The sequence below is a fragment of the Netta rufina genome (genome assembly GCF_964035555.1).
Source record: "Netta rufina genome assembly, chromosome: 16".
NCBI classification, from domain to species: domain Eukaryota; kingdom Metazoa; phylum Chordata; class Aves; order Anseriformes; family Anatidae; genus Netta; species Netta rufina.
This window is the reverse complement of record NC_140140.1, coordinates 816872-825924: the sequence shown is the minus strand read 5'-3', so window position 1 is coordinate 825924 and position 9053 is coordinate 816872.

Sequence of the window (9053 nt, the reverse complement as noted above, 5' to 3'; positions counted from 1 at the left end):
AGTTTGCTGATGACACTAAACTGGGAGGAGTGACTGACACGCCAGAAGGCTGTGCTGCCATCCAGCAGGACCTCAACAGGTTGGAGAGTTGGACAGGGAGAAACTTAATGAAATATAACGAGAGCAAGTGTAGAGTCCTGCATCTGGGCAAGAACAACCCCAGACACCAGTGTAAGTTGTGGACTGCCCTGTTGGAGAGCAGTGAAGTGGAGAGGGACCTGTGGGTCCTGGTGGACAGCTGGACGACCATGAGCCAACACTGTGCCCTTGTGGCCAAGAAGGCCAGTGAAGCTGGGTCTCTTTAGCTTGGAGAAGAGGAGACTGAGGGGTGACCTCATTAATGTTTATAAATATGTAAAGGGTGAGTGTCGGATGGAGCCAGGCTCTTCTCGGTGACATCCAATGATAGGAGAAGGGGCAATGGGTGCAAGCATAGGAGGTTCCACTTAAAATGTAAGAAGAAACTTCTTCACGGTGAGAGTGACAGAGCACTGAGACAGGCTGCTCGGCGGGGTTATGGAGTCTCCTTCTCTGGAGACTTTCAAAACCCACCTGGACGTGTTCCTATGTGACCTGATCTAGGTGTTCCTGCTCCTACAGGGGGATTGGACTAGATGATCTTTCAAGGTCCCTTCCAATCCCTAAAATCTGTGGTTCTGTGATTCTGTGGAAACACTGTTCAGCAACAACTAAAATGTCAGTGTTTTGTCAGCATCTTTTTCATGAAGAGCAATGCAAACAGGATGCGCTAACAGGACCGGCTTGGCAGTTAGTGCAGGCAGTTTGCGCGGGGCAGGGAGGAGAACCTAGACCTTGCCGTGGTGGACACCCGTTGCAGTGGTTGGTCCAAGGCAGAAACCCAAATGGAGGAGATGCTGCTTCTCTGGGCTCACGTGGGCACCCAGGTGGATCCCCTAAGGGAGGAGGTGGCAGTCCAGACAGGTGACTGCAGGGAACTCCAGAATCTGGAGGCCCATCTGGGCCATGAGGGAGGAGAGCGCTGTCACAGGTGCAGGTGTGCCTTGCTTCAGGGACTCCTCAAGCCGGTGGCTGGGCTGCAGCAAGAAATCAGCAGTCTGAGGGAGTCTCTGAGGGTGACAGATAGGAGGGGTCTCCCTGCCTCTGCTGTTGCTCAGCAGCCCTCTCCTATGTCCCAACAAGGGGTAGAGGCTGCCCCCGTTGAACACATACAGAACAGAGGGCCAGGCTGTCCGCAAGAGACAAGGGGCTGGACCCTTGTCTCGGCTCGGAGCAGAAAGAGACGTCTGCCCCCAACACCCACAGTGCCACCTACCCCCATGGTGTCCCTGGGAAGTAGATTTGAGGCTCTCAGGGAGGTTGCGGAAGAGGCTGAGGGTCTGGACAGTAGTCCAAACCTGGGAAGCAACCCCGAGAAGAGAGTCAAGATTGGGGGAAGTGCAAAACATAAGGATCAGGGCCAGATGGAGCACCGCATTGTAACCTGTGCCACAAAAAAAAGAGCGGAGAGTCCTGGTGATTGGGGACTCCTTGCTGAGGGGCACCGAGGCTGCTATCTGCCACCCAAATAACCTAGCCAGAGAAGTGTGCTCTCTTCCTGGGGCACGTGTCAGAGACGTTAGGAAGGCTCTGCCACAACTCATTAAACTGGAGGACTGCTATCTTCTCGTAGTCATTCAGGTTGGATCCCAGGAAGCTGCTATTAGAAAAATGAAGAATATTAAAAAGGACTTTGCATCCCTGGGGAGGTTGTTGAGGGGATCAGGGGTGCAGGTAGTGTTCACCTCTGTCCTCCCACTGGGTGACTGGGATGCAGATAGAAGGAGCAGAACAGGACAGGTAAATGACTGGCTGAGGGGGTGGTGTCTGGACCAGGGATTTGGGTATTTTGATCTTGGGCCGTCCTTTGAGAGGCCAGGTATGTGGGCTATGGACAGACACCAACTGAGCAAGTCGGGTGCAAGTGTGTTGGGGAGCAAGCTCTCTGGGCTGATTACCAGGGCTTTAAACTAGGTTTGATGGGGGAAGGGAGGGGAGCTAAAGGTGACAGAGAAGGGCTGTGGGAAGTCGTCACTGCTGTCACTGTTGAAGACAGGGAAAAACTTCTGAGCTCTCCCATAGGATTGTCTGAGGGATCCTCAGAGAAGGTAGCCTTCCCGATCCCCCATCCAGTATCTTCTTCTTGCATCCCCCCAGGGGTTACTGCACCTGCTGCTTCCTTAAAGGGCCTGTACACCAATGCACGGAGCATGGGAAATAAACAGGAGGAGCTCGAGATCTGTGTTCGGTCGTGGGGCCATGATCTCATTGCGATCACTGAGACGTGGTGGGACAGCTCGCATGACTGGAACACAGTCATGGAGGGCTATGTCCTCTTTAGGAAAGACAGGCTGGGGAAGTGAGGGGGTGGGGTTGCCCTTTATGTGAGGGAGCAATTAGAGTGTACCCAGCTCCACCTGGGGGAGGGTGAAGGACAAGTGGAGAGCTTGTGGGTAAGAATTAAGGGGTGGGCTGGTATGGGAGACATGGTGGTGGGGGTTTACTACAGGTCTCCAGATCAGGAGGAGGAAGTTGATGAGGCCTTCTACGAGCAGCTGCTAGTAGCCTCACGATCACGAGCGCAGGTCCTCATGGGGGACTTCAGTTACCCAGACATCTGCTGGGTAAGCATCTCAGCCAGGCATGAGCAGTCCAAACGGTTCCTACAATGCATTGAGGACAATTTTCTGACGCAGGTGGTGGAGGAGCTGATGAGGCGGGGAGTGCTCCTGGACCTCGTTCTTACCAACAGGGATGGCCTTGTCGGGGATGTGAAAGTTGGGGGCAGCTTGGGATGCAGCGACCATGAGATGGCGGAGTTCCAGATGGAACTAAGCAAAGGAAGTAAGGCTAAGAGTAGGATTGCTACCCTGGACTTTCGAAAAGCCAACTTCGACCTCTTCCAGGACCTGCTTGGGAGTATCTCATGGGATAGGTTGGTAGAAGGCAAGGGTGCTTGTGAGAGCTGGGCTACATTTAAGCAGCACTTCTTCCATGCTCAGGGTCAGTGCATCCCGAAGAATAGGAAATCGGGGAAGGGGGGCAGGAAACCCGCGTGGATGAGCAAGGAGCTCATCAATAAGATCAAAAGGAAGAGGAAGGTCTATGAAATGTGGAAAAAGGGCCTGTCCTCTTGGGAGAAGTATAGATGTATTGTCAGGGCCTGCAGGGACGTGATGAGGAAGGCTAAAGCCCACCTAGAGATGAGGATTGCAAAAGAGATAAAGGATAATAAGAAGGGTTTTTTCAAGTATGTAAACAGCAAGAGGAAGACTAGGGATAATGTGGGTCCCTTGCTGAATGAGGGGGGTGTCCTGGTCACGGGAGATGCTGAGAAGGCAGAGATACTGAATGCTTTCTTTGCTTCAAGGACACTCCCCCGGGACTCCTCGCCCCTGGCAGTAGGACAAAGGGTCTGGGAAATGGAGGGCTCCCCCCTGGTGGATGTGAGAGTGGTTCGGGAACATCTGAGTGGGCTCAACGTACACAAATCCATGGGTCCCGATGGGATGCATCCGCATGTGCTAAGGGAACTGGCAGATGTGATCGCCGAACTGCTTTCTATCATCTTTGAAAGGTCCTGGAGAACGGGTGAGGTGCCTGAAGAATGGAAGATAGCCAATGTCACTCTGGTCTTCAAGAAGGGCAGGAAGGAGGATCTGGGAAACTACAGGCCAGTCAGTCTCACCTCTGTCCCTGGAAAGGTATTGGAGCAGCTTGTTCTGGATGCCATCTCCAAGCAATTGGAAGAGAAGGTTATGAGGAGTAGTCAGCATGGATTCACTAAGGGGAAGTCGTGCTCGACCAACCTCGTTGCCTTCTATGATGGCATCACCAGCTGGGTAGATGGGGGGAGAGCGGTGGATGTCATCTACCTTGACTTTAGTAAGGCTTTTGATACTGTCTCCCATGACATCCTACTAGCAAAGCTGAGAAAGTGTGGGATAGATGAGTGGATGGCAAGGTGGACTGAGAACTGGCTGACTGGCCGAGCTCAGAGGGTGGTGGTCAGCGGAGCAGAGACTGGCTGGAGGCCTGTGACTAGCGGTGTTCCCCAGGGGTCGGTGCTGGGTCTGGTCTTGTTCAACATCTTCACTGACGACCTTGATGAGGGAATAGCATCTGCCCTCAGCAAGTACACCGATGACACAAAGCTGGGAGGAGTGGCTGACACGCCAGAAGGCTGTGCTGCCATTCAGTGAGACCTGGACCAGCTGGATAAATGGGCAGGAAGAAACCAAATGAGATTTAATAAGAGCAAGTGTAGAGTCCTGCACCTGGGAAGGAACAACCTGAAGTATCAGCACAGGCTGGGGGACAACCTGCTGGAGAGGAGCTCTGACGAAAAGGACCTGGGGGTCCTGGTGGATGACATGTTGACCATAAGCCAGCAGTGTGCCCTGGTGGCCAAGAGGGCTGATGGGATCCTGGTGTGCATTAAAAGGAGCATGGCCAGCAGGTCAAGGGAGGTGATCCTCCCCCTCTACTCTGCCCTGGTCAGGCCTCACCTGGAGTACTGTGTTCAGTTCTGGGCTCCCCGGTACAAGAAAGACAGGGATCTCCTGGAAAGAGTCCAGCAGAGGGCCACAAAGATGATACGGGGCCTGGAGCATCTTCCTTATGAAGAAAGGCTGAGAGACCTGGGTCTGTTCAGCCTGGAGAAGAGAAGACTGAGAGGGGATCTCCTCAATGTATATAAATATCCGAGGGGTGGGAGACAGAAGGATGTAGCCAACCTCTTCTCAGTGGTTTGTGGGGATAGGACAAGGGGCAATGGCTGCAAGTTAGAGCACAAGAAGTTCTGCACCGACATGCAAAAGAACTTCTTCATGGTGAGGGTGACGGAGCACTGGAACAGGCTGCCCAGGGAGGTTGTGGAGTCTTCTCTGGAGATATCCAAGGCCTGCCTGGATGCCTACCTGGGCAGCCTGCTCTGAGGAACCTGCTTTGGGGGGGTTGGATCCAACGATCTTCCAACCCCTACAGTTCTGTGATTCTGTGATTACAGATCCAAAACATAGTACCATATGAGCAACCATGAAGAAAACTATCCCAACCAAACCAGGATAAATTCTACCCTTTATTTTATGCCATTTAAATTATGCTCGGGTCCCATGCTTTCCACAATGTCCTCCTTTCTAATTACCACCACCTTTTCCATCCCTTGATGTACACACACAAATATAATTTCCTTAGACTATGGGCTATCTAAAATGTCCATTGAGTTCATTTAGTATATGACTTTGGGCTCTGTTCATTGTAACTATCCTTTAGGTCAGTAGAGAGAGTTTGTGGTGTTGTTGCATGCTGAAGCCAGCTCTGGCTCCATCACCACTTCACTTGCCTGGTTCCATCAAGATTTATTCTTCATTTGTTTGGATGATTCTTACTGTAACACCATTGACATGATGTACAGCATTATATAGCAATTGGCATTGTACAGTTCAAGTCATGGGCTATTCTCACGCAGAATCAAATTCCTTTGAGATACGCAGTGGACTTCCTCATCCTTCTGCATTATCTACCAAGTGCACTCAGGTACCTGAACAAAAGCAATCCCGCAGCTGGGCTTGCCTTTGCCTGAGGCAGGAATAACCTAGATGGTCTTCCTCAGCGTGTTTTGCACACACACACTACAGGAATTTTATCCCCTTCTACAGTACATAAGCGGTTTTGATTGGGAAGGGCCAGCTCAACTGGCAGATTCTCTAGTGTTAACTAACCAAGGGGCTTTTGCTAAATGTGTATCACAATGTTTGAATGTCCCAGCACCCATTGCACTGAAGTGTGGTCTTTAACAGTCCATTGTATCATTCAATTTTCCCTAAGGCTGGTGCATGATAGGGGATGTGATATACCTGGTCAATGCTCTTTGACCCAGGTGTCTATGAAGTTGTTTCAGAAAAGAGTCCTATTCTCTGATTCAGTTCTTTTTGGGGCTCCAAGTCACCATAAGACTTGTTTATCCAAGCCTAGAGTATTGTTTTGAGCAGTGGCATGGGGCACAGGATATGTTTCCAGCCATCTGGTGGTTGTTTCCACCGTTGCTTGCCTTGGTGGGTTCATGGTAGTGTGTTAGCCTCCACTCACCATTAGACTTCCTCACTGGCCATATGGGACTATTAAAGGATGAACAAGTCTTCCTGATTGCTATTTGGGTCTCTAGGTGATGAATCAGCTCGTGGATGGGAATCAGGGACTCTTGGTGCGATATTGCTGCTGTTGCACTGTTGTGGCTGCAATTGGCACCTGCTGTTCTTCAGCTCTCAGCAACCCCACAACAAAAGGGTTCTCTGAGAGTCCAGGCAAGGTAGACAGCTGTGTCAAAAGCCTACCAGTACCTGGCTGAAGGCAGGGTCCTTCTAGTCCTGGCTGCAGTGTTCATTACTTAATTCTTTGAAGTGCAAATCAGAAGTCCCTCCATTTAGGTCAGACATAAGATCAGCCCTTCTACTCCATTTGTGGGACTGCCAATAGAAACTGGAGCAGTAATTTTTCTGGAAGAACCCCTTTTGGTGGCTGTTTTATTCTTACAACTCGCATATCTACCCTTCTAGCTTCAAGGCAGATTTTCCATCCTGCTTCCTCGTGTCCTCTGTGTGGTCAGGTAGGTTAAAAAATCACAGGGTGGCACGTGGTGTGTACCCACTATATCCTCTCTCTTGAGTAGACAAATGCTTGCTCCTAATAGCTGAGATACTGGTCTGTACAGGTGGGAAGGAAGGTATGTTCTCTTTGAGTTTCTGGACCTCTTGGTACTTGCATCAGTGAGATGCAGACCCATGGAGAAGAAGAGAAATTTTCTTCATTTTGCTGGAGTTGGCTGACCACTACACCCACTGTTGGTTCGTCTCCGTCTTTCCAGTTGTCATTGCCTGCGTATTGGCACACAATGATGGTGCACTCTGTACAAACTTCTGCCTCATTGACCATGTGCACTGGACTTGGTCTGGATCTTTGTTTACCTACTTGTTATCCAGGTCATTATAAATCACCTTCAGCACCTCAGGTACTGGATACCTTTCTCCACGGTGGTCCACTTACCGGGGTGACATATAGCATTTTCCTTGAAAGGATGCCTTTCCTTGATGCCTGACAGGAGTTGTCTCCAGAAGCTGAGCACTTCGGCCCCCTTTCCTATCACTTTGTTAATTCCTCCTCCCCTAGAGAGGGATCCCAGCTGCTTGGCTTCCCTGCCCTCTAATTCCAGGCTACTGCCCTCATTACGACAACATCAGAGTGGCCAGGTGACACTGTGCTCACCTGGATGAGGGCTGAAATCCTTTTGTATACCTCACAGTTCTCTCAGGGATCAGGATCGGGTGGTTTCTTACTCATTTAGGAGTTCTGTCTCTTCCCCATTCTGTTCTTGTGATGGTCCTGCTGCAGAGCAGCCTGCCTCCTCCAGTTCTTCCTCCTGGTACCTCCGAGGAGACACTGCTTCTTCCCATACCATATGAGCTGATTTCTATTGCTGTTGTTTCTTCTTGACTACAGGGGTGGCTGATACCATTGTGGGTTAGCTCTCTGCTTCAGCCACAGTGTTTGTGGTGGGAGTGTGAGGAGCTGCAGTGCTTGTAGCAGAAGTTAGATTAGCCACAGTGTCTGTTGCTGGAGATGGATTAGCTGCAGTGTCTGTTACTGGGGTTGAATTAGCTGCAGCATCTCTGGTGGGAGCTGGATTAGTGTTGAGTGTGGCTTGGTAGGCATAGGCCAAGCCCCAGCACGTTGCAGTGATTTGTGTCTCTTTGGATTTGCCAGGGCAACAACAACGTTTTTACCAGTTTTTCAGTGTTCTGCATTTGTTCAGGGGTGAAGTTCCAAAGCACTGTAGCACTATTCTGCTGCTTGTATCCTCCCACATTCCCTGACACTCAGCTTTCCTGCTTCAGGACAGACCTCTGGGTGGTGTTCTTAAATAGTTGTTTAACATTAGACAAAACCTGAAACACATTCAGGAGGTATAGCAGTAGGAATATGCTCGTTTGAACATCTTGAGAATATTTAAAGTTTTGAAGAGACATTGAAAATAGCCTGGAGGAGAAGGGGAAGGTGTCCTCCACAGATCGGCTTCCTGTGGAGAAAAGGTAAAAAGTGTACTTAATAATAATTTCCATAAAATAGTTCCCAAAGTACAAGGATGACAGCAGTGCTGAATACAAATATAAGATTAGGCTCATGGACAGTGTAACATAAGTGAATATTATATATAAACTGAGGAAACCAAAACCAACCTTAAGACAGTCCTCAGAAGTGAGAAACAGCAAGCCAGCATTACATAAAAGAACATTGCGAACAAATAAATAAACTTTGAGAGCAAATAAATCAATGTTGTGACCAGCAAATATTAAATTAATGGAATACTTAAAACAAATTATAAACAAATTTGTTCTAACACACACCGGTCAGATCTGTTGTTATCTCAACCCTTCATGCCCCACATTGGATGCTAAAAATGACTGTTGTGGCTTAACCTGTCAGGCAGACAAGCACCACACAGCCTTTTGCTTGCTTCCCCCACAGTAGGAAGGAAAAGAGAATGGGGGGGAAAAAAAAGAAAACTTTTGAGTTGAGTAAAACTTTGGGTTGAGATGAATACCATCTAATAGGAAAAAAAAAAAAAAAAGAGGAAAATAAAAACACAAAACAGGTGATTGCACAAATGCAATTGCTCACCACCAGCCAACTGATGCCCCGCCAGTCCCCAAGCACTGGCAACCCACTCCAGCCAACTTCCCCCAGTTTTATTGCTAGCCCTTTAATGTGACTTCTGACTTCCATTACAATCTCCACCCTTTGTCCGTTTGGACCAGGCCATAGGGTTTAACATTACAGTGAACCTTGCTGATACCCCAACTGACACAAAACGAAATACCAGTCCTTGAAACATTGGGCCCAAGTGATGAATCAAGGATAAGTACTGGATTTAAATGGCAAGAAAAGCAGATAGGTTTCTGGTAGATATTAGGAAGCAGCCAGATTGGGTGCCAAGTACATTTTGGCTTTCAGCTGGAGCAAGGTGTCCAATTGAGTTA